The sequence below is a fragment of the Felis catus genome, chromosome E3 (genome assembly GCF_018350175.1).
Source record: "Felis catus isolate Fca126 chromosome E3, F.catus_Fca126_mat1.0, whole genome shotgun sequence".
Classification (NCBI taxonomy): domain Eukaryota; kingdom Metazoa; phylum Chordata; class Mammalia; order Carnivora; family Felidae; genus Felis; species Felis catus.
Window position 1 is genome coordinate 28,347,617 of NC_058383.1, and position 25,828 is coordinate 28,373,444.

Consider the following 25,828-nt stretch of genomic DNA (forward strand, 5'->3'; position numbering starts at 1 on the left):
CCCGCCCCGCCCCTGCGCCCGACTCGCCTCCCGCCGCGGGGTGCCGGCGGGCTACGCTGCGCCCCTCGGCGCCCACCCCGGCGGGGGCCCGGGCGGGGGTGTGTGTCCTCCAGGAGCTGCGGGGACCCCTGCGGCCGGACCTTGCGACCCGTTTTCCAATCCCGCGGTGGCGACGGCGACAGCAACGGTAATATCGCCAGGAGAAAACAGGTACTGAGCCCTTCGCCAGCCAGGACAGTGCCAAACGGCTTAGCTGTATCCTCATTGGATCCTTACTAGGAGCCCAGAGGTTGAGTGACTTCTCCAGGGTCACCGGGTCAGCCCCGCCAGCTGAGTCCAGAGCTGATACAGAGGACAGAGACAGTAGGAGGTGGATACGCTCATCGGTCTACCCTTCACAGATGGAGAAACTGAGGCCCAGAGAGGTGAAGTGACTTGCCCAAGGTCACACAGCTGCCAACGGCACAAGTGGGATCTGAACCCATGACCCATCTGCGCCAGAGGGGTCATGGCGGGAAGACTCCAGTCTCCATCCCAAACCGTTGTCACCCCCCACATAGGTAGAAAGCACCTTGCCATTTTCTCCATCATCTCTAGCAGCACTCAAATAACCAGGTTTTTGATCCTCTTAGAGGTAAACTGAGGCCTGGAGACATATCTTCCTCAACTCAGGTGGGGGTTACATGGGGCAAACCCATGTTAAGTTGAAAATATCCTATGTTGAAAATGCATTTAGGGGGCACCTGGGTGGTTCAGTCCGTTAAGTGGCCAACTTTGGCTCTTGTCATGATGTTCGGTTCATGATCTTGGCTTCATGAGTTCGAGCCCCACATTGGGCTCTCTGCTGTCAGAGCAGAGCCCGCTTTGGATCCTCTGTCTCCCTCTCTCTGCCCTCCCCTGCTTGTACTCTCTCTCTCTTTCTCTCTCTCTCAAAATTAAATAAACATTAAAAAAAAAAAGAAAATGCATTTAGTATATCTAAGGTACTAGAACATCACAGCTTAGCCTAGCCCACCTTAAATGTACTAAGAACACATACATTAGCCTACAGCTGGGCAAAATCAGATCTAACACAAAGCCTACTTTGTAATAAAGTGTTGAATATGTCCCGTAATTTGTTGAATATTGTACTGAAACTGAAAAACAGAATGGTTGTTAATCAATTTTAACTGCTCTTGAGTATGTGACCAACTGGGAGCTACAGCTTGCTGCATGGTGAGAAAGTATCATAAGGCATATCGCTAGCCTGGGACAAGATCCAAATTCAAAATTCAAAGTCCAGTTTCTACAGAATGCATATAGCTTTCACCCCATCGTGAAATCAAAAAATTGTAAGTCAAGCCATCATTTAAGTCTGGAACCACCTGTAGTGATAATTAACAGGCATTCACAGTCATGGGACTTCCTAAAGGCATGTTCTTAGCAATGAACATGAATTGACTTAAATGCTCACAACAACCCCATGAAGTTAGTATTATTATCATGATCCCCATTTCGTGGTTGAGGAAACTGAACCCCAGAGAGGCAGAGTGATTTGTCAGGGATTACGGAGGCAGTAGGGCTACAAACCACTCTTTGAACTCAGGCAGACCGGGAAGGAAGGAATCTGTAACGCTGACCATTTTGCCGTATTGCCTCAGCACTGTTTAATGTACAGGTAGTTAGTGACAGAGGAGCTGGGACTGGGGCCTGAGTGTCTAAGCTTTCACTGTGACACCAGCAATGCCTTTCCTTCCTTCTCTCCCCCTTAATCCTTTGCCTGATGTATAGTTTCCATTACACACACACACACACACACACACACACACACACACACACACACACACACCCCAGCTGCACCAAATAAAACAGGAATGGTGATTGAATGTGAGACATCCCCCCCACCCCTGCCCCTGCCAAGGACTTAGGGAGATAAGATTGGTTTCTGTGATTTTTTTATTGGCCGAGGCTCCCCTCAGGGTGAGTTTTTAAGGGATAATTTCTTTCAAGTGATAATGCTCCTTGGCTGGTTGCTTTGAGATTTATACATCTAATGAATACTTATTGAGCATCTATTATACGCCAGGGCTTGCTAGGAACGAGAGAAAGTTGCTGTTCCTATGCAGTTCGCAGTCTTAGGGTTGGGTTTTTTGTTGTTGTTGTTGTTGTTTGATTTTTTTTTAAGTTATCTTTAAACCCAACATGGGGCTCGAATTCATGACCCCAAGATCAAGAGTCAGATGCTCTACTCACTGAGTCTCAGAGTGCCCCCAAAGTGTTGGGGGTTTTTTAAAGTATTTTTTATGGTAGGAGGGCAGGTTAATTAAATAATCACATAAAGCAAAGGCTATTTACAGCTTTGGTAGAAGCTGGGAAGAAAAAGTGGAAGAGGGCCAACGAGGGCCCCGGCCTGCTGGCAGTGGAAGTCAAGGAAGGCTTCTGGGGGGAAGGAGTTTATGCACTGAGATGCAAGCGATGAGTCCAGTCTTGGGCCTGGATTGTGTTCCAGTCTGCAGAAAACAGCTTACGGAAAAGCCATGAAACAGGACAGAGCAGGCCGTCAGTAGAACTAGAAGATGGTCTGGGTGGCAGGAATCCAGAGAGTGAAGCAGATGGGACCCATCTGGGGCAAGACAGATCAGAAGTCTTGCAGGATCTTTTTGGTCAACGGGGGGGGGGGGGGGGGGGGGGGGGGGGGGGGGAGGGGCGGGGAGGGGGGTTCAGCTTGGCCCTAAGAGCAACGGGGAGCCACTGTTGGTTTCAAGTGGGGCAAGACGGACATTTTCCATTTTCGTATGAACGTTTTGTTCATTAATTCTTTCAACAAATATTGATTAAGCAAACATATGAAAAGGTTCTTAACATCATCAGGGAAATGCAAAAAAAAAAACAAAAAAAACAAAAAACAAGAAACAAAACAAACAAACCCAAACCCAGCCATTACAATTTACCAGAGTGACAGAAATGAAAATACCAAGCTTCAGCAAAGATACGGAAGTAAAACTCCTCTGTTAGCGGGGATGGACGTTGGTTCAACCACTTTGGAAAGCTGCTAATTTCTGCTGAAGCTAAACATAGGATTACACAGGGGCACAGCAACTCCACTGCTTTCTGGGAGATGGGAGTGCTTACGTTCACTGAAAAACATCTATAAAAAATGTTCATAAGAGCTTTGTTCAAAAAGCCCAAAACTAGATGTCACTGAGTGGCCCATCCGTAGTCAAAAGGGTGAATGAATTGTGGCCTATGCACACAATAGATCACTACACAGCCAAAAAAAAAAAAAAAAAGAATCAGACTGCTGGGGTGCCTGGGTGGCTCAGTTGGTTAAGCATCTGACTCTTCATTTCGGCTGGGGTCATGATCTCCCAGTTCATGGGTTCGAGCCCCGAACTCTCTCTCCCTGATTCTCTCTCTCTCTCTCTCCCTCTCTCTCTGCCCCTCCCTGGCTTTCTCTCTTTCTCAAAATAAATAAACTTCAAAAATCTTAAAAATTAGAAAAGAATCAAACTGCTAACACATATAACAGAAAGAAAGAATGGAATCTCACCAAACGCAGGAAGGAGCAGAAAAAGCTAGGCACAAAAGAGTACATTTGTTCACAACACCGTTTATAGGAGGATCAAACACAGTCACCGCTAATAGATTTTAAATGTTTTTTTTTAAATGTTTATTTTTATTTTTGAGAGAGCATGAGCAGGGGAGGGGCAGAGAGAGAGGGGGACAGAGACTCTGAAGCAGGCTCTGTGCTGATGGCAGGAAGCCTGATGGGGGGCTCGAACCCACGAACCGTGAGCTCATGGCCTAAGCTGAAGTCAGACACGCAACTGACTGAGCCACCCAGGCGCCCCACAACTAATAGATTTTGATTAGAGTCAGAATAATGGTTACATGCGAAGGGGGTATTGATTAGGAAGGGATACAAGAGAAACTCCTCAGTAGCTGGTAAAGTTCTATAACTGGATCTGGTGGTAGTTACATGGTTTACACATACACATTTTAAAATTCACTGAGCTGGATGCTCAAGGTGGTTGTACTTTGCTCTAGAAAAGTTACACCTAATGCAGAAATGTTAAATAGAGAATGAATAAATGCTAAGTGTGAGTAATAAATAACGAGCATACCATTTTCCAGGAATAGGCAAGGTAACGGGCAAGGTCCCATAGCCGGATGTGGCAAAGACAAGGCCCAGCCCTGCTCTGACCTGCCAAGCCCTCCCCGTGCTCTCCCGCAGCCACACACCCGAAGGCCTTCCCTTCTCTTCTCTGTCCCCTTCCTCCCCATCTTCAGCCCTTGTACAATTAAGAAACACCCTAGACCAAGAGGCTCTGGGCCCTGAGCCAAACCCACCCAGTGGACAGCCTACAAAATGAAGGATGATGAAAATGCAGGATGGAGATTTCAAGCACCAGCCCCTTTGCTAGTACATGATTCCGTGAATCCAGCCGACAAGAATGCCCAAGAGATCCTTTTTAGTTCTCCCCGAATCCTCGCACCCTGTTCCTGTCGGTTTATTTTATAGTACCGGTCACTATTTGCAACCATTTAATTGCTCATTTGCTCCACAGAGGCCTCCCCAGCCACACTGGAAGGTACCAGCCATTGCTGTCGCTCTCGGGAACTGCTACACCATCCTCCTTCCTGGTGTCCTGTGCCTGCCCCTTCCCACTGCCATCAGCAGCCAGAGGGGTCCTGTTCAAAGCAAGGCAGCTACACACCGCCCCCCCTACCCCCCCCCCCCCCCGCACAGAACCTGCAATGGCCTCCCCACCATGGTTAGTCCACAACCCGACCAGATACGATCCAGCAATTCCACTTCTGGGTCGGCACCCACGAGAATTGAACGCAGGGACCCAAACAGATATTTGCACCCTAAGTTGATAGCATCATTATTCCCGAGAGCCAAGCAATGGAAGCCATCCAAGTGTCTGCCCACTGATGAATAAAGCAAATGTGGCCTCTGCATACGATGGAAAATGACTCAGCCTTAAAAACGAAAGAAATGTTGACACAGGCTACAAACTCTGAGCCTTGAAGATGCTGTGCTAAATGAGATAAGGCAGTCAAAGAAGGGCCGATATGGTGTGAGTTCTCAGAGTATTCAAATTCGTGGGGATGAAGAGTAGAATGGTGGTTGGCAGGGGCTGTGGGGAGGGGAGAAGTGGGGAGTTCGTGTTTAATGGATGTGAACTTGGAGTTCTGCAAGAGGAGAGCACGCTGGGGATGGACGTGGTAAGATCTGCCCAACAGTGTGGACGTGCTTAATGCCACAGAAACGTCCCCTTAAAAAATGCTTAAGATGCTTGGGGTCACCTGGGTGGCTCAGCTGCTTGAGCATCCGATTGTGGCTCAGGTCATGATCTGCAGGTTCGTGAGTTCCAGCCCCGTGTCAGGCTCTGTGCTGACAGCTCAGAGCCTGGAGCCTGCTTCGGATTCTGTGTCTCCCTGTCTCTCTGCCCCTCGCCCACTCACTCTCTGTCTCTCTCTCAAAAATAAATAAGTATTTTGTTGTGTGTATTTTGCCACAATAAAAGAAATTAGAATAAAAGAAGCAAAATAGAGCAGTTAAAAAAAAAATCCTACGAGGCCCCGTGTGACCAAGCCCCTGGCCATCTCCAATGTCATCTTATACCTCTTTGTCCTCAGTCCCTGTTCAGCAGCCACACGGAGGGCTTTCTGTCTCTCGTACATGCCAAGCTCATTCTCACCTCCTGCCTTCAACTCCTGCTAAGCCCTCTGCCTGGAGCCTTCTTCCCCCAGATCTTCAAGTGGCCCTTGCTTCCCCTCAGGGCTCAAAAGTCACCTCCTCCCAGAGGCTTTCCCTAATTAACTTACGCTGAGTAACCCCACTCCCTCTAACTCATCACCTGCTTTATTTTCATGCTAGCATTTAACACTACCTGAAAACGCTTAATTGGCTCTTCTCTCCTCCTAGATGAAAAACATGCCCTTGTCTTCCTTCACAAACTCACTCAACAAATATTTATGGAGCATTAGGCAGTGTCCTGGCCGGGAGCCAGCAAACAACCACCAGCCCTTTGTTTTTGTAAATGAAGTCTTATTGGAACGCCGTCCCATACATTTCTTTATGCCTATTTTTACGGCTGCTGTATCCCTACAACCTCAGAGCTGAGTAGTTCCAACAGAGACGGTCAAATTTGGGAACCAAAAAATCCTGCTGGGTCCTCAGAGGCCAGATCAGGTAGGGCCTCCCAGACCACCACAGGGCACATGGCTTATTCTTGGAGTGAGGCGGGAAGTCATGGGAAGGAACTGAGCAGAAAAGCAGTGTAACTTGAGTTAAGTTTTTTGGTTTGTTTTTAAGTCTATGTATTTTGAGAGAGAGAGCAGGGGAGGGGCAGAGAGAGAATCCCAAACAGTCTCCGCCTTGTCAGCGCAGAGCCCGATGCAGGGCTTGAACTCAAGAACCGTGAGATCATGACTTGAGCCGAAATCAAGATTTGTACGCTTCACTGACTGAGCCACCCAGGCGCCCCTTGAATTAGGTTTTAACAGGTCACTCTGGCTGCTGGATGGAGAATAGACCGTGGGCTTGGCAGTGGGAGGGGCAGCAGAAGCAGGGTATGGTAAGATCAAAGCAAAACAGGGTTATGACTAAAGGGGCTAATATCAGCCTTGACTGCAAAGTGGACCCACGGTAGTGAAGTGACCGGACTATTGTGCTCAGAAAGCCCTTATCTGCAGCTCTGTACCTGTGTTGGAAATCAAGGTAACTTCTCCCATCTTCTAGGAGAGAGACAGGGGCTTCCTTGGTAGTGATATCATTTCAAACTGCAGATTTGCTATAATTTTAGAAAGCAAAATTCTCAGTGAGTAAGAAAGGGGCAGTCAATCAAAGAAGGAGGTGACTTTGGTGCCTTACAGGTAGGGAGTATCCTTGGGAGAAATCTCGTTTCCTGTTAGCTTTGCAATTAGTGTTGTTGTGTCTGTTATCCCAGCCTGAAGAATGGCCAGGCTGAGTGTTTCCTCTCTTGGTCTGAATCTAATTTCTGCTTACTCACAATTAAGGATCATTTACTGCATTTCCTTGTCCTGAGCCTTAAGTGTCTTCTAATGGACAGTCCCCCATTTTTTTTTTTAAATAACATCATCTTGCTGAAGAGAATGAGCCAATTATACCAAATGTCCCACATTCCGGATTTCTTTTGTTTCTTCGTTGGTGTGGTTGAATTTGTTCCTCTGTCTCTTATGTATTTTGTGAACTTTAGATCTGAAAGTTTCATTGGATTCAGGTTAGTAAAGATGCTTTCTGAAGAGGATGCTGCTGACGAGGACAGTGTTAAGAGGATCTGTTTTCCACATAGACCTTCCACCCGGCTCTCTCCTAGATATTTAAGCAAGAGAAATGAAAATGGATGTCCACACAAAGACTTGTACTTGGAGGGGCATTATTCATAATGTCCCCAAACTGGATATTTGGGACAAGCCAAATATCAACAGGTGAACGGGAAACAATTTGCAATACATCCATATGGTGATTACCGCTCAGCAATGAAAAGGAGCTACACCTTAGATCCGTCTCAGAATCACCGTGCTGAGTAAAAGAAACCAGATGCGAAGGGCCACCTGCTGTATACGGTGACTGAAAGCAGACCACTAACTGCCTGGAACCTGGGAAAGGAGGAATTGACTGGAAGGTTGCAGCAGGAGGGAACATTCCAGAATGATGGATATTTCCTTCCTATATCTCGAATATGGTGGGGATGATACTGGCATATATGTCAGAACTCATCACAGTGGCTACTTTAAATGGGTGTGTTGTATTGCATTCAATTATATCCCGGTGGGGTTTCGAGCAAAAGAGAATCTATGTAGATCTCTGCTTCTGTGTGTTCTCTCTCCTAAAACCCATATGCCTGTGAAAGTGCCCGAGGTCCAAGGTGTTCCCTCCTTTACAATTGTCCTTCCTCCACTGCACAGAAGTAAGGCAATCCTTGTCACTCTTGTCAGGACCTACTGAGGATGTGGTCGTTCTCCAGTATAAAAACCTGGATGCCAGACAAAAGCATCATGTGAAATCACCGTGTGTGGCTAAGGAAAGAGAATGACCCCAGAGACCAGCCAACACATCCTGTTGCAGTTCTGATGGTTTCCTCTCTCCTTCCAATCTCCATGGAGGAGGCATGGCTTGTTGGGTGATAGATGACTACAAATAATTTCTGATAATGAGTGACAATGTGATATGTGGCAAATTACACAGGAGTTTCAACATGTGTGACCTTGAGTCACTTAGCAATGACAAAATTTCCATTCCAGTCCCCTGTTTCTGTGAAAACATTTCTCAGTATTTACTACGGTAAAAACAAAAAATTGGAATAACACTTATCCTAAACTCTGTCCCATTCCAGCCATGAGGAATATGTATCCACAGGTAGATGAACCTGAAACACACACACACACACACACACACACACACACACACACACACACACACACCACCAGCCCCATTCATCTCATTAAAAGCCTCATTTAGGGGACACCTGGGTGGCTCAGTTGGTTAAGCAAACAACTTAGGCTCAGGTCATGATCTCATGGTTCTTGAATTCGAGCCCCATGTCAGGCTCTGAGCTGTCAGCACAGAGCCTGCTTTGGATTCTGTGTCTCCCTCTCTCTCTGGTCTTCCCCCACTCGTACTCTGTCTCTTTCTCTCTGTCTCTCTCTCTCTTTCTCCCCAAAATAAATAAACATTAAAAAAATTTTTTTGAAGCTTCATTTAGAATGAAACATTTTATATGTTGTACATCTGAAACTAATATCACACTGTATGTTAACTAGAATTTAAATAAAATCATTTAAAAAATAAAACAAATATATGTAAATATATGACAATTGCCTTTTTTTCAGTATTTGTGCTGCTAAAGAGAGCACTAGAGGGGCGCCTGGGTGGCTCAGTCGGTTGAGCGTCTGACTTCAGCTCAGGTCATGATCTCATGGTCCGTGAGTTCGAGCCCCGCGTCGGGCTCTGGGCTGACAGCTCAGAGCCTGGAGCCTGCTTCCGATTCTGTGTGTCTCCCTCTCTCTCTGCCCCTCCCCCGTTCATGCTGTGTCTCTCTGTCTCAAAAATAAATAAATGTTAAAAAAAAATTAAAAAAAAAAGAGAGCACTAGATAACAATTACTGATCATAATGTGGTATATTTATGCTGGTTTGATCAATTACATTCAAATAATAATTGTAGTGATAAGTCAGAGAAAAATGGTAACACAGCCTTAAGAACACAGGACAGTCTTCAAAATTAGACCCTGGGGAAACAGGACTTAAAAAAAAATAAATATAACTTCACGAAGGTATTTTTGTTGCAGAGAAGTATGATCAGGTGACTAATAAAAAAAAACCTTTTAAGTATATTACATTAAGGTAGAAATCTGTAGGGCAAGTAGAATGGAAATACAAGTTAAAGGAGCAGAAAAGAAAAAGTGAAATAAAATTTCCAACTGTTAAGAGCCTGTTCTTGTATTTTTTTTCCTACATAATTTCCATTTATTTTCATGATCTTGTGTGATTAGGCTCATGGAGTTTTGGGGGGTTTTGTTTAGTTTTTACTTCATAATAGTAAACAACTCTGCAATCCAGCCAGACTTGGAGGAAGGTAGGAAAATATGGAACCCATAGGACTTCAGGGAGAGCACAAAGATGACAAGATATTTTGAGCAAATGGGGCTGAGGGGGCGAAGCTTTGCTGAGCTACAGAGGAATCTCTGGTAATCACGATAAAACACAAGTCAGATACTGGGTGCCTGCCCTGGATGGTTCCGTCATCAAGCTTCCAACTCTTGGTTTCGCCTCCAATCATAATCTCCCGGTTTATGAGTTCGAGCCCCACACTGGGCTTTGCACTGAAAGCTTGGAGCCTGCTTGGGATTTCTCTCTCCCTTTCTTTCTGCCCCTCTCTGGCTCTCTCTCTCTCTCTTTTTCTCTCTCTCAAAAATAAGTAAATAAACATTATAGTAAAATTTTTAAAACTTAAAAAAACTGCAAGACAAATTTATTAGATTTGTCCACAGTCCACAACGGTGATCTTCTTCCTGGTCTTGCCATTCCCGGACTCGAAGCAATCCATGGCTTCTGCAATATTCCTGCCCTTTTTCACCTCGCCAGCGACCACACGCTTGCCATCCAACTACTCAGTGTTGGCGGTGGGGATGAAAAACGGGGAACCGCTTGTATTGGGTCCAGCATCTGCCATGGACAGGATGCCAGGACCCACGTGCTTCAGGATGAAATTCTCATCATCAGATCTCTCCCCATACACGGGCTTTTGCCAATGCCGACGTGGCGTGTGACATCACCGCCCTGGCGCATTCATCCCGGAATCGTCCTGAGAAAGCAGGAAGCTTTATAACCAAATGCTTTCTCCCCAGTGCTCAGGTCAGGAAAGTTTTCTGCTTGCTGGCTTGGGAACTTTGTCTGCAAACAGCTCCACGGAGATGAGGCCCAAGGGCTGGCCGTCCACGGCAGGGGTGACCGTGGCTGGGTGGTGCAGGCGGCTCCAGGGTGGCGGCTTCTGCTCAGAGATTTTGTTTTTTTAAAGAGTGATGGCAGGTGTATTTAAAAATGTGCAGTAAAAGTTATAGCCTAACATATGAATATGATAATTGGGAAATTAGGCTGCCACTATTTAAACTTATGATACACAAATTGTAGATTCAACTTGGAAATGTGCAAGGGGAGGGGCGCCTGGGTGGCGCAGTCGGTTGGGCGTCCGCATTCCGCTCGGGTCATGATCTCACGGCTGGTGGGTTCGAGCCCCACGTCAGGCTCTCTGCTGGGAGCCTGCAGCCTACTTCGGATTCTGTGTCTCCCTCTCTCTCCAAACCTCCCCCACTCGCTCTCTGTCTCAAAGGTAAATAAACATTAAAAGAAAAAAAGAAATGTGCAAGGAGAACATGGTTCTTAGAAGTTCTTTTAGGAGAGGGGCGCCTGGGTGGCTCAGTCAGTTACGTGTCTGGCTCTTGATTTCGGCTCAGGAGATCGAGCCCCGGTGTTCAGGCTTTGCACTGACAGTGTGGAGCCTGCTTGGGATTCTCTCTCTCTCTCTCTCTCTCTCTCTCTCCCAAAATAAATAAATAGACATTTAAAAAGAGACGATCATAAGGAACAGAAAATGCGTTTAGAGTACTGTACCACATTTATAGAAAAAAGTCTGCATGTAAGTGGACCTCCATGGTTCAGACCTGTGTTATTCAAGGGTCAACTGTAAACAGTTGTTTACAGAAAGTTCCTTGGGTTGGGAGGGGGAGGGTTGAGTGTTGAGGCCAGAGGGGCAGATGAGTTGGTCAAGGTAAATCTCACAGGGGAGGTGATATGTGAGCTGAGACCCGAATGAAAAGGGTGTCAGCAACCAGAAAATCTGGGGAAGAGCGCTTCACGCTTAGGAAACAGCAAGTATGAAGGTCCTGTGGCAGGAACAAGCTTGGTAGGTTCCAGGAACGAAAAGAAGATGCTCGTGGCTGGAGTAGAGTGTCCCAAGGGGAGTGGTGAAAACCTAGGCTAGGGACTTGCAGACTGTACTAGAGAGTCTGAATTTTATTCTCGAGACGGTAGAAATCCCTTAGAGCAGAGTTTTTCAACCTCCACCCTATTGTCATTTGGTCCAGATAAGTCTTTGTTGTGCGGGGCTGTCCTGAGCAGTGCAGGATGTTTGGAAGCATCCCTGTCCTCTACTCATTGAATGCTAGTAGCAGCCAACCCCACTCCTAGTTGTGATGACCAAAAATGTCTCCAGACATTGCCAGTTACCCCTCTGGGGGGATATATCCCTAGAAAGGCACATTACCCTGCCACCAGAAATGGTGATGCTGGTCTACACCCGATGAACGAACAGGAAAACACTCCTGACCCCAGCGAGACACAGCACAGTGAACACATTTTGTCTCTGCTCCCTCTCGTAACTTCTCTGAAACGACCATCAAGGGACAAGAAAGGTTTCGATTGATGAGGACAAGGAGAACAGGAGACGAAACAACCTGAGATGAGGAATGGGCACACGATGCTAGCAGATGAAAAAAAAGTGGTGAGCCAGTGAGGGAACTACAGGCATGGAGGCCGGCAAGAACTAAGCTAATCCCTACCCTAGAGGCCAGAGGAGTCTGAGAAACAGTTACACGTGGAGGCTGAGACCTGGAGGGCTACATGGAAGTCAGCACAAGGAAAGGCTGGATTCCTCCCGCCCCACAGAGCAGGTGACATCTTCCCCAGCCACAGCATAAGACAGAAGGTATTAGCGAGCCTGTATGTGGGAAGGGGCAGGGCGTGGGAAAGAGTGGGTGGTAGAACTCAAGACAGAAGGATTCAGGGAGAGTGTACCTGGGAAAGTGGGGGGACCCCCAAGCCCCCACCCCCATTCTGCTCCCATGATGATGACAGGTAGGCCAAGACCTCTGAAAAGTCAAGATTGGCTAAGTCATGCTGCGGTAACAAAAAACACCTGAAACCCAGTAGTTCGAAACAACTAAGGTCCATTACTTTTGCTCAAGCTTCGTGTCCTTGTGGTTATATTTACTCAGTCTGTTAGAGCAGTCGTGGTCTCACAGGTGGATGATCACCACGCCAAAGGGAAAAGAGGGGTTCAGAGGGTCCCACAGTGGTCATTAAATGCTCTAGCTTGAAGCGACACATACCATTTTTAGATGAAATTCACAGAGTGTAAAATTCACCATTTATTGATTTTTATTTTTATTTTTTTAGAGAGAGAGAGCATGTGAATGGGGAGGAGGAACAGTGGGGCAGAGAGAAGGAAAGAATCTTTTTTTTTTTTTTAACGTTTATTTATTTTTGAGACAGAGAGAGACAGAGCATGAACGGGGGAGGGTCAGAGAGAGGGAGACACAGAATCAGAAACAGGCTCTAGGCTCTGAGCTGTCAGCACAGAGCCCGACGCGGGGCTCGAACTCACGAACTGTGAGATTGTGACCTGAGCCGAAGTCGGATGCTTAACCGACTGAGCCACCCAGGCGCCCCGGGAAGGAAAGAATCTTAAGTGGGCCCCATGCTCAGCACAGAGCTGGACATGGGACTCTATCCCACGACCCTAGGATCGTGACCTGAGCCAAAATCAAGCACTGGACACTCTACCAACTGAGCCACCTGAGCGCCCCCCAAATTCACCATTTAAAAATGAACACTTTGGGGCACCTGGGTGGCTCAGCCAGTTAAGTGTCCAATTCAGCTCTGGTCGTGATCTCACAGTTCGGGGGGTCGAGCCCCACATCGGACTCTGCACTGACCGCTCAGAGCCTGGAGCCCTCTTCGGATTCTGTGTCTCCCTCTCTCTCTGCCCCGCCCCTGCTCATGCTCTGTCCTCTCTCTTTCAAAAATAAATAAACAGTAAAATAAATTTTTTAATTAAAAAAAAATGCACAATTCTTGGGACACCTGGCTGGCTCAGTCAGAAGAGCACGTGACTCTTGATCTTGGGGGTATGAGTTCAAGCCCCACATTGGGTGCAGAGATTACTTAAAATGTTTAAATCTTAAAAAACAAAACAGAACAAACGATTTGCTGGTATTTAGTACTTTCACAATATTCTGTAATCATCACCTTCTTTAGTTCGAAACACTGATTGCCCGAGAAAGAATCCCGTGCCCATAAACGGTTGTTCCCCAGGCCCCTCCCCACCCGGCCTCCAGCAGACATCCATTTACAGCATTATATCTCTGGATTGACCTGTTCCCGATCTTTTACAGATATTAACCCTCATTACTTGTGGATTTCATATTTCTGAATTTGCCTACTCTCTAAAATTTATTTGTAATCTCACAATCAATACTTGCGGCTGCTTTCACGGTCATTCACGGAAATGTACAGAGTAGCAAAAAAATTGAGTTGCTTAACACGCATGTTCCCAACTGAGGTCAAACAATGCAGTGGTCCTTTTCCTTCAGCTCTCACACTCTAAACAAGTATCCTTCTTGCGGTATGTTTGGTGCCATGTGTTTTGCATTTTTATTGGCGCTTTTTGTCGGTGATTTCACTGTTTGAAATGGTCCAGAGGTGCCTGGATGGCTCAGTCGTTTAAGCTTCTGACTCTTGGTTTCTGGTCGGGTCATGATCTCATGGTTTCTGAGATGGAGCCCCACGTTGGGCTCTGTGCTGACAGCGTGGAACCTGCTTGGGGTTCTCTCTCTCCCTCTCTCTCTTTCTCTGCCCCTCCATTGCTCACACACATGCACTCTCTATCTCCCAAAATAAATAAATAGACTTTTATTTATTTTTATTTTTTTTAAAGAGATGAGCTCTAATTTTTGTTTAATGTTTATTCATTTTTGAAAGACAGAGAGAGAGCACAAGCAGGGGTGGGCGTAGAGAGAGGGGGATACAGAATCTGAAGCAGGCTCTAGGCTCTGAGCTATCAGCACAGAGCCCAACACAGGGCTCGAACCCACAAACTGCGAGATCATGACCTGAGCTGAAGTCAGACGCTCAACTGACTGAGCCACCCAGACACCCCAATAAATAAACTTTTAAACAAACAAACAAACAAATAAATAAAAATGGTCTCAAGCATAGTGCTGGAGTGCTGTCTCCTGTGCTATGAAAGTATGTGGGTTAGATAAGCTTTGTTCAAGCATGGGTTATTATCTACTGGCTGTGACTTCAATGTTAATGAGTTAAAAATATATATACAAGGGGCGCCTGGGTGGCGCAGTCGGTTAAGCGTCCAACTTCAGCCAGGTCACGATCTTGCGGTCCGTGAGTTCAAGCCCCGCGTCAGGCTCTGGGCTGATGGCTCAGAGCCTGGAGCCTGTTTCTGATTCTGTGTCTCCCTCTCTCTCTGCCCCTCCCCCGTTCATGCTCTGTCTCTCTCTGTCCCAAAAATAAATAAACGTTGAAAAAAAAAAATTAAAAAAATATATATATACAATATGATTTTTTTTAAGTTTATTTACTTATTTTGAGAGAGAGAGAGAAAGAGAAAGAGCAAGAGCACAAGCAGGGGAGGGGCAGAGAGAGAGGGAGACAGAATCCCAACCAGTCTCTGAGCTGTCAGCTCAGAGCCCACTGTGGGGCTTGAACCCAGGAACTGTGAGATTTATGACCTGAGCCAAAATCGAGAGTCTGACGCTTAACCGACTCAGCCACCCAGGCGTCCCTCAATGTGATTTCCTTTTTTAAAAAAAAAATGTTTATTTATTTCTTAGAGAAAGAGACAGAACGTGAGCAGGGAAAGAGCAGAGAGAGAGGGAGACACAGAATCGGAAGAAGGCTCCAGGCCCCGAGCTGTCAGCACATAGCCCAGTGCAGGGCTTGAACTCACAAACTGCAAGATCGTGACCTAAGCCAAAGTCAGATGCTTAACCGACTGAGCCACCCATGTGCCCCAATATGATTTCTTTAAAAAGAAAACACACAGAAATCAAGGGGTTATGTATTCATTAGTTCATAAACATGTTGTGGCCAGAGGCTCACATTTCCCCTAGGAACTGTATTTCCCCTAGGAACAACAGCTCAGTACCTGCTAATTCAGTGTAATGCTTTATTGAACATTACTACCATGAATATTGAGGATCAACTCTAAATGGATCATATACTCTGTGACCTTTGTTCTGGCTCCTTTCACTTAGCATAATGTTTTTGATGTTCATCCATGTCATAACATGTGTCAGAACTTCATCATTTCAATGGCTGGGTGATACTCCATTGTGCGCATACACCATGTTTTGTTCGACGGTTCATTAGCTGATGGACATCTGTACTGTCTCCATCTTTCAGCTCTTGCGAGCAGTGCTGCTATCAACATGGGTGTCCATGCATATTTGTTTGAGTACCTGTTTTTAGAATTTTAGGTGGCTACCTAGGAGTGGAATTGCTGGGTCGTGGGTAACTCTGTGTTTTAAGTTTTTGAGAAATCAATGTTTTGCACAGCAGCTGAACCATTTTACATTCCCACTAGCAATGTATGGGGGTTTCGATTTCATCCCACCCTCACCAACACTTGTTATTTTCTGTTGGGTTGTTTGTTTTCATTGTAGGTAACCTCCTGGGTGTATGTGCATTTCCTTGATGACTAATGATGTGGAGCATTTTGTTATATACTGGCTGACCATTTGCATGTGTTCTTTGGAGTGTCTATTCTAAGTCTGTTGCCCGTGTTTTCATTGGGTTGTCTGCTTTTTTGTCATTGGGTTAAGTGTTCTGCATATATTCTGGATGCTAGGTCTTTATCAGATATATGATTTGCAAATACTTTTTCCCATTTTGTTGGTTGTCTTTTCATTTTCTAGATAATGTCCTTTAATGCACAGAAGTTTTTAATTTGTGAAAGTCCAATTTTTCTATTTTTTTGTTGTTGCCTGGGCTTTTGGTGTCCTAAGAGTCCATCAGCAAATCCATGATCATGAGGATTCACCTCAATGTTTTCTAAGAGTGTTATAGTTTCAGCTCTTATATTTAGATCACTGATCCATTTTGAATTAATTTTTGTTTATGGCGTGAGGTAGGGGTCCAAATTCACTCTTTTGCACACACATATCTGGTTGTCCCAGGACCATTCATTGAAAAGACTGTTCTTTCCCTCAACGATTGATGTTGGCACCTTTGTAAAACATTACTTGGCCATTGGTTAGAACTATTCATGCGGTCCAGACCAACTTTAAGGTTTCAGATGTGATTGAAAGGAGGGAGACAAAAAAAAATACTTGGTAAATAAAACCAATAACTACCACAACCTTCATGGAGGAAATTGCAGAATTCTTCTCCAGGAAACTGAGTGGTCCGAGAGGAAGATCTAAAGATACTGACATTTAATAAGCTCTCCAATGATAAGCCTGTATCCCTCACATCTCCCTACAATGGAACCGACTGGTCTATAAACCTCTCTTCACTGCAGACCTTTCCAGAAGCTTTTCGTGTCTCACTCTAAAACATGAACAGGCAGCCAAAGAGTCCAGACATCTGAGAAAAGCTGTTATTATGAAAGACAAATCCAAAACAATTAGCAAAAAGGGATTTAGAGAAACAATGAGGGTAATCAAGTTCCGAAAAGCTACTGTAAACATCGTAGAGAGATAACAGATGATATATCATACCTAAAACATGAACAAGATATCTTTCAAAAGGAACATTCAGGGAACAACAACAACAAAAAAAGGCTCTGAGAAAGAAGAAATCAAAAAGTGAAAAATATTCAGTGAAACAAGGGGAAGAAAAAACTGAGGACGTCTTCCAGAGAGAAGAGAAAAGAGGACATTAGAAGCTCACAACAGAAGGCCTAACATCTAAAGAATCACAATTTCTCAAAAATAAAACTGGAAAAACAAAGGAGAGAAATTTATCAAAGAAATAATATGAAGGAAAACTTTTCAGAGCTGAGGGACATGATCAGGTTTTGTAGATGTGACTGGGAGTCGCATGAACGTGAACTCATGACTTCTGTAACTTATCTCAGAATATTTCATCAAACCACAACGAGATACCACACTGTATGTTCTGGAATGGCTGTAATAGAAAAGGCAGCATCAAAAATGGACGCGGTTTCCGGTTTCTCTTCCTTCTCCTCAACAACATCATGTCTAGCTAGCTCTTTTGTCCCCCAACTGCTGGCGTTGCTGATACCACAGCAACTTGAGGTCCACCATCCAATAAAGACACAGCAACTGTCTACTGAATTCTCCACCAGCTCCCACGATCGTGTAAGATTTAATTCTCAAAACAGACCCCTTATTATGAGTAGTAAGGACTCACACCGATTCTGCTTCCCCAGTCAAACCCTAATTGATGTAAGGTTGGTACTGATTATCCAGGGAAAGGTGGCCACGTCCGTATTCATTAACACTACTGCGAACGTAGGACATCTCTGAAAGGCCTTACGAGCCCCTGGTAGCCACAGGATATTTGGAGGGAGGGGTTTGGAGGTCAGGGGGGTAGAAAGACCTACTGTTTGTATATTTGTTTGCATTTTTTTTGCTTTGTGCGCGTAGACATGTTTCAAACACACGCTCAGGGTAGAATATAACATGCATATGGAAAAAGTGCATAATATATGTAGACTGTATAGTGGTATCTCATTGTGGTCTAAATTTGCATTTGTAAGCCTTGATTACAAGGACTCATTTCTAGGTTATTGGCCGTATGGATTTCTTACTGTTGCCAAGGGCATGTTAAAGTCTTTTGCCATTTTTCTACCAATTGTCTGTCTTTTTCTCAGAGGTCTGAAGGAGTTCTCTGGTCTGGGGGCAAGTTCTTTGTCATTTATGTATATGGCAAATATCTTCAACTCCCCTGTGGGTTTTTTCCTAACCTGTTTTTGAAGAAGTTTCTTTCGAGCAAGAGTTTCTAAATTCAGTTCAGTTGAATTTATTAACCTATTTCCTTATTGCTAGTGATCTCTGTGTTTTAAGTCTTATGGTAAGTCTTGATATCCAATAAAGCAAATCTTTCACTTTGGTTTCCCCCCCAACCAAGAGTGTCTCGCGATTTTTGCCTTTTTCCATTCCCGTGTAAGTTTTGGAATCAGATTGTCAAGTTCTGGAGAAAAAAAAAAAAAAAAAGCTGAACTTTTGATCAGGGTTGCATTTGATCCATAATCATTATGAGGGAGAATTAACACCTTTAAATCTTGAATCTCCTAATCAATTAACATGGTATATAACTCTTCATTGATTTTGGTCTTCTTTAATGTCTCTCAAAAATTTTTTTCTACAATATTTCAAAGAGGTTTAGTACCTCTTCTGTGAGACTAAACTTTTTAAAGTTTATTTATTTATTTTGAGAGAGACAGAGACAGAGAGAGTAAGCAGGGGACGGACAGAGAGTGGAGGAGAGAGAGAATCCCAAGAAGGCCTCATGATGTGGGGCTAGAACTCACGAACTATGAGATCATGACCTGGGCTGAAACCAAGAGTTGGATGCTTAACCGACTAAGCCACCCAGGTGCCCCTGGATCTTTTTCTTAGGTACTCGTTGGGTATAGGAGGGAGTCTTGCTTTTCACTCTTTTAAACTGTGTGAATTTTTTTTTTTACCATATGCATATATTTTCAAATAGAATTTTTGATCATCATTTATTAAGTTGTGCTATGCTAAGCATTTTATATACTATACCTGTTTTCTCTTCTTCTCCCAGGAACCAGAGCCCATGTACTCATCCAGTGACAGAAGGCAGAGCGCCTAAGCCATGATACTTAACTTTTAGGGCCCCGTGAAAAATAGTTTAACTATTTAGAATCAAAAGAAAATGATAAATAGGGCCCTGCCTTTATTGTATTTGTCTTTATGCCAACACAATCATAAAATATCGTGTTAGATTGCTTTTTATGCAAGAAAGCAGCCCAACTGGTAACCCTACCCGGTGGGTACTATTGTTATAAAAATATTCCAAGGGAGGAAGCTCCCTTGGCCAAAGTCAGACAGCTGGGAAGTGTGGGAACAGGGACTTGAACCCAGGCCTGGAGGCCCCTCAAGCTCATTCTTGGCCACCAAGCTCAAGGATGTCTGGATCAAGCATGTTCATACCGAGGGGATGAGTCTGGCTGGAGTCAGGGAGGTTTACTCCAGGAGGAGAAGAGTTAGAGGAGATTTTACACAATCTCCAAATATCTTAAGGGCTGCCACCTGGAAAAGGACTAGCCTTGTTTGAATTGTTCCCAAGAACGGAGCTAAGGTAGGTGCGGTGGGGTTTCAGAGAAGTAGATTTTGATCCAGTGATACAATGAACTTACTGGAACTAACAAGACCTCTGGCAGTGGCAATTTCTCCTGAGGACCGTAGATGCGGAGTCTGACCCCAGCCGCTGACAAGAGGAGAATTCAAAATAAGGCTCTGTTGGAGAGGCTTGCTGCCTTGGGAGGAGATTTGGATGAGAGCAAGGTGAACTTTTATGTCCCTTGGACCTGAAGAGTCTACAGCTGTAAACTTGACCAGTTCATCAGTATAAGGAGGTGGGACCCTCCCCACCAGTAGCCCCAGTTTGCCCAATCCTTACTGAGCCCTCTCATACACCATGGGTGGGAGCCTAAATGGATGGTCTCTTTGGAAGAGCTGTTCACAGTATCTGTCAATATTTAGACTCTTGGTACTTTGACTTAGCAATTCTGTACGGAAGAATCTGTTCACAGTATAAACACGCAGATATGCACAGACATGTGCCCAGGGGTGTTCGCCACAGTATGTTTATAATTGCAAAAGTTTGGCAACAACTTAAGTGCCCATCGGGGGACTGGTTAAGTGGATGATGATATAGGATTGATATATTGTGAGTGACATCCCCACCTTTGAGGATGTGGCCCTGGGGGAGTGTGGGGGAGTGTCAGACAATTAACAAACATATGTAATAACTTAAATCATATAGCACGTTAGAGGGTGGTGAGGGCTGCTTTGGGAACTTGGGAATGTAGGGTGTGGGTGGAGGCAGGATGCAATTTCCAGGAGGGTGGCTGGGGTAGGTTTCACTGGGAAGGTAAAGACTTGAAACCTCAGGGGGAACCTGCCCCTTCCGGTCATTCTTTTTATAATTTTTTTTTGAAGTTAAAAAAAATTTTTTTTTTAAGTAGGCTCCACACCCAATGTGGGGCTTGAACTCACAACCCAGAGATCAAGAGCAGATGTTCCACTGAGTCAGCCGGGTGCCTCCTTCCTTCATTGGAAGGGGGAATTTGCGGGGATAACACCTTTGGTGGGTCTGGCAACCAGCAGGCCTTGCAAGGACTGTTGTTCATTTTAGTCCCGAAATTAGCAAGAGTTCATAGCACTCTTGTCTAAGGAAGATGCCCCAAAGCATTTCAGTTTGCAAATGAAGAGTGGGAGGCCTTGAGCTCTGGTGGCTGTCTTATCCACTTCCCAGAAAGGAATTCAAACATCTCAACTGAGGGAAAGGTCCCTGCCTGGGCCGGCTGTTTGTTTGCCTTCCTTTGTAGCAATGGGTCCATTGTGTTTCAGTCAGTTTAACTGCGTGGGGAGGTTCCTCAGCTTTGTCCTTGATAAAGCCCCACAGGGCATCCCCCAGTAAGCAATGATATAGCCACTGGTGTGGTAAAGTCTCTCCCCTAGACAGGAGGTTACTAATCAGCAACTCCTTAAACCACAAGAATTTGTCCCTATCAGTGCATTTATTCTGTGTCTTGGCAACAGACAGATGGGAGTCACCAAACGGATCAGTTGCTTGCTTTCCCTGACTCCAAGCAGGCCTTATCTGGTTCCTTCTAACAATGGCTCCGACCTCTTTAGGGTAACAGGTGTCTAATGGGGGTCTGCTCTGGTTTACATGTTACCTGAAGTAGAGAGAGGGGCTCCTTCGGGAGGACAGGAGACAAATAGATTTTTGCACAAAGACAGAAATAAGTATTGCAAGACGGATCAATAAAATCCCAATGAGGGGATGAGGGAACGTTTCACTGACACCGGCGACAGTGATGTTGGGGCCAGAGAAGACACAATTGGGGTTTTGACCTAGGGAAATGGGGGGGAGGGTGGCGTCCTAGGCAGAAGGCACAGCAAAGAAAATCGCATGGGAGCTGCAAACAATGGAGCATATTCAAGCTGTTCTAAGTAGTTCCTTGTGTGTAAAACATAGTGACAAAGAATAAATAATAGTAATAACTAACGTTTGTTGTGTCCTTACATATGCCCAGCAGCATTCAAAACACTTTCTACTCTGTCTGATCCTCATAGCAATCCTGTAGGCAAGTTCTGTATATCAATATCCCAGCTCTCTAGGTCAGGAAGCAGAGGCAAAGATAGGTTGATAATTTGCCCATTGGTGGCACCACCAATAATAATAACCACAATAATCAGCTGCCACTGATTGGTCACCAAGCACTCCCCTGAGTGTTAGATGTACCTTCTCTTCTGATTTGACCCTCCCTGACCAGGTGAGGAAACTGAGGCTTGGGTAGGAGTAAGATTTTTATACATTATTGAAGCTAAGTTGGTACTCATTCTAACCAGCTTGTTTTAAATTAAGATGTTAATTGTAGTTTCCAGGGCAACCTCTAAGAACATAACTGAAAAATATATAGTACAAGAGATATAGGAATCAAAATGGTATACTAGACAACCTCTATCTAATAAAAAAGTAGGCAGTCATGGGGGAACTGAGGAACAAAAAAGATAATGACACAGAGAAAACAAATAGCAAAACTGAAGTAAGTCTTATCAGTAATCACGTTCAATGCAAGTGGATTAAACTCTGCAGTTAAGGAGCAAGTTGACAGAGTAGTAAAATAATAGGAACCAACATTACCCTCAAAAGAGATCCAAAGACATAAACAGACTGAAAGACAAAAGATAGAAAAAGAGAATCCATTGTAAACAATGGTTATACTGGTAGCAGAAAAGTAGACTTTAAGGACACCTGGCTGGCTCAGTCAGTGAAGCATGCAACTCTTGATCCCGGGGTTGTAAGTTTGAGCCCCACATTAGGTGTAGAGGTTACTTAAAAGTAAAATCTTAAAAAAAAAAGAGAGAGAGAGAGAAAGAAAAATAGACTTTAATAAGAAACTGTTACAAGAGACAAAGGACATTATGTAATGATAAAAGGGTAAATCCATTAAGAATATGTCACACCATATGATCATGTTTTAAAGTAAGTGCAATTTAATAAATATTGTAAAAAAAAAAGAATATGTCACAAAGATTAATCTATATGTACTCTGAAATATATGAAATAACAACTGCCAGACTTGAAGGAGAAATGGTTCAACAATAACAGTTGGAAACTACAACACCCTGCTTTCAATAATGGATAGAACTGCTAGATAAAAAATAAACAAGGAGAGGGGCGCTGGTACCTGGATGGTTCAGTCAGTTGAGCATCTGACTTCAACTCAGGTCATGATCTTGTGGTGCATGGGTTCAAGGCCCATGTTGGGCTCTGTGCTGACAGCTCAGAGCCTGGAGCCTGCTTTGGATTCTGTGCCTCCTTCTCTCTCTGCCCCTCCACTGCTTGTACTCTGTATCTCTCTCAAAAAGAAAAATAAACATTTAAAAAAAGTTTTTAATAAATAAATAAGTAAACGAACAAGGAGAGAGACAATTTGAACAACACTCCAAAGGAATTAGACCTAACAGGCATATATGCAACATCCCACTCAAAAACATCACGTCAATAGAATGGAGGGGGAGAAAAACCACATGAACATCTCAGACGAGGCAGAACAAAAAGCGTCTGATAAAATCCAACACCCTTTCATGATCAGAATACTCCACAACTGGAAGGGAACTATGTTAAGATCATAAGGGGCATATAAGAAAAACCCTTCTCATATGCAGTGGTGGGAGACTTAAAGCTTTCCCCCTAAGATTGGGAACAAGACAAGAATGTCTACTTTTGCTAATTCTGGTCAACATTGCCCTTGAATATTTTATAGTGCAGGCTTTATTATTATTCGGGTATGATGAGGCCAACAGATCCTGAGAGGACTGCCATTGAAGAAAAGTTTATTGGGGCGCCTGGGTGGCTCAGTCCATTGAGCATCCGACTTTGGCTTGGGTCATGCATGATCTTACAACTCGTGGGTTCAAGCCCCGCATTGGACTCTGTGCTGACAGCTCAGAGCCTGGAGCCTGCTTCGGATTCTGTGTCTCCCTCTCTCTCTGCCCTGACCCCACTCATTCTCTGTCTCTCTGTCAAAAATAAACAAACATTAAAAAAAAATAAAAAAATAAAAAACTTTACTACGAAGCCACAATACCCAAACAGTTTGATAGCAGCATAAGGATACACACGTAGATGAATGGAATAGAGTTGAGATTCTGGACATAAGCCTGTACGTCCACGGTTCATGGATTTTGACAAGAGCACCAAGACCATTCATTGGGGGAAAGAACAATCTGTTCCACAAAATGATCACGGAACAACTGGACATCCACACGCAAAAGACAGAAGCTGGACCTTGAACTCACCTTGTTTGCACACACGCCAAAGATGGAAGCTGGATCTTGAACAAACATAATTTACCAAAACTAACTCAAAATGGATCAACAACCTAAATATAAGAGTTGAAACTATAAAATACTTAGACAAAAACCTAGAGGCAAGTCTTCATGATCTGGGATTGGCCATGGTTTCTTATCCATGGCACAGAAGCCCAAGCAGCAACAAAAATAGATTAATAGCAACAATAATCAATAATTTCCTATTTATCAAAACTGAAAACGTTTGTGCATGAGAGCACACTGTCAGGAGAGTCAAAAGACAACCCACAGAATAGGAGAAAATATTTGCAAATCGTACATTTGCTATGGCTCTGACACCCAGAATATTCAAAAACAAAAAACAAAACAAAACAAAACCCCAAAAGACAATGATTACAACTCAAGAAGAAGAAAACAACTAACTCCTTTAAAAATGGACCAAGGGTTGGGGCACCTGGGTGGCTCAGTTGGTTAGGAATCTGACCCTTGGTTTCAGCTCAGGTCATGATCTCATGGTTTGCGGGTTCGAGCCTTGCATGAGGTTCCAAGGTTCCATGCTGACAGTGTAGAGCCTGCTCAGGATTCTCTCTCTGCCCCTCCACCTCCTCTGTCTCTCTCTCCCTCTCAAAATAAATAAATGAGCTTTAAAAAATATGGGCCAGATGTTTGAAAAGACATTTCTCCAAAGAAGATACTCGAATGGCCAACAAACACATGCCAAGAGGCTCAACATCATTAGCTACCAGGAAAATGCCAATAAAACCACAGCAAGACACTTCACCAACACTAGGATGACTGTAGTAAAACAAACAAACAAAAAGAAAGAACAATCCTTTGGATGTGGAGAAATTGGAGCCCTTAGACATCGCTAGGAACGTGAAATACTGCAGTCCCTGTGGAAAACAGCCTGGCGGTTCCTCAAAAAGGTACACAGAGACTCGCCAGGTGATCTGGCCCTCCCACGCCTGGGTATACATCTCCGAATGGGAAACACGTATTCACACATTAACCTGAACCTGAATGTTCCCAGCCTCTTTGGTCATAACAGTCCCAGGGAGTGGGGGGAGTCTGCTCAATGGGGATAGAGTTTCGCCTTGGGGTGATGAAAATGCTCTGGCGTAGATAGTGGTGATGGTCGTGCAACATGGTGAATGTGTTAAAAGGCACTGAATTCTATCTTTTAAAATGGCGATTTTTACATTATGTGAATTTCACCTCAATAAGTTAAGAAATGAATAGAAAGGAGACCCAACATGAGGAGAGTTTTGCTAAGTGTTTGTGGGGAAGTCCTTGGATCTCTGGGGGAGATTCTACAGGTTGTTCTTTTCTCCTCCGACCATCGTGGCGTTTGAATGTGATCTTTGAAACGGCTTGGGTCACCTCACCAACCCTTTAGAAAATGGTGTCCCTCTATGAGAACGCCACTGACACGCAGTTTTGCCCTGTGCCCTGAATAAATGCTCCCCACCGGGTAGGTAGTTGGGGGCTGAAGTTTTCAGCCTGTGTTCTTCCCGGAATGTGGTTGAGTCCAAGGAAGGGGTTGTTTTTTTAAAAAGTTGTTTGCCCAGAGGGGTCCCTCCAGAATCTCCTTAATGCCACCACATATACCCACAGCAGCCTTGGAGAAATCCGTGAGAATATAAAGAAAGGGGGCCAGGGACAAAGGCATGAATTAGCTTTTAAACCTGCCAAGCATCTGTACTTCTAGTTATGTTTCATATGAATTTTTCTTACCAATGAAGAGATTTCATCTGCACGAAAAGTCTAATCAGGGGCGCCTGGGTGGCTCCCTCGGTTGAGCGTCCAACTTCTGCTCAGGTCATGGTCCCACGGTTTGTGGGTTCAAGCCCCACAACAGACTCTGTGCCGAGAGTCCAGAGGCTGGATCCTGCGTGGGATTCTGTGTCTGCCTCTCTCTCTGCCCCTTTCCCGCTCACGCTCTCTCTGTCTCTTTCTCTCTCTCAAAAATAAATAAACAC

At 44.6% G+C, this 25,828-nt stretch overlaps 1 long non-coding RNA gene across 1 annotated transcript; it reads left to right on the forward strand.

The window, feature by feature from the left end:
• Positions 1 to 13: 13 nt before the first annotated feature.
• Positions 14 to 8,595, forward strand: LOC105261312. The gene is made up of 3 exons (XR_002738902.2): positions 14 to 210; positions 4,548 to 5,063; positions 7,209 to 8,595. It is a non-coding gene; the product is annotated as an uncharacterized LOC105261312 (long non-coding RNA).
• Positions 8,596 to 25,828: the final 17,233 nt, after the last annotated feature.